Below are 753 nucleotides of genomic sequence, written 5' to 3'. Positions count from 1 at the left end.
ATTCGTCCTTCTTCTTCTCTCCTTTAGTATTCATATACGTTTACTTGACTCTCTTTGCACTCTTTTATTCTTTATCTAGTGGAAGAAAAATAACACATATCTGACCACGAAAAAGTCAACCGTGCCAGCGGACACCTAACTGGGACCATATGTCCCTGGATCATTGTAGACAACTCCAAGGACATTGGCAGAACCTATTCAGCTTCTACTCGTTCCCTCTAGTCCGTCCATGTCGCCTGCCCAGCACGTACCTACTATTCGGTCGAGCGCAAGGCGCTCTAGCGTTAGTTCTTCTTCTTCTTCTTCTTCTTCTTCTTCTTCTTCTTCTTCTTCTTCTTCTTCTTCTTCTTCTTCTTCTTCTTCAATACAGGGACCTGCTCTTGAAATGCTGGGAGGTCTAACACCCTTACCTACATACATACAAAAATAACATAGGTACGTAATATCATAATTATGATGGCCAAAGAAAAGAAACCATCTCCATAGAATTTAATTTTAGATTAGGAGATGTATTATTATGTAATTAAAAATTGTTAAACAAAAATATAGAAATTTTGAATTTGAATTTGAATTTGAATTCTTCTTCTTCTTCTTCTTCTTCTTCTTCTTCTTCTTCTTCTTCTTCTTCTTCTTCTTCTTCTTCTTCTCCTTCTTCTTCTTCTTCTTCTTCTTCTTCTTCTTCTTCTTCTTCTTCTTCTTCCCTTTTCCATCTTCTTTTCATCCTCCTTCTTCTCTTCCTTCTCTTCCTCTTCC

This window comes from Diaphorina citri, unplaced genomic scaffold (genome assembly GCF_000475195.1).
Source record: "Diaphorina citri unplaced genomic scaffold, Diaci psyllid genome assembly version 1.1 scaffold1798, whole genome shotgun sequence".
NCBI lineage: Eukaryota > Metazoa > Arthropoda > Insecta > Hemiptera > Psyllidae > Diaphorina > Diaphorina citri.
The sequence above is the reverse complement of the archived record's forward strand: the minus strand, read 5'-3'. Positions refer to the sequence as shown.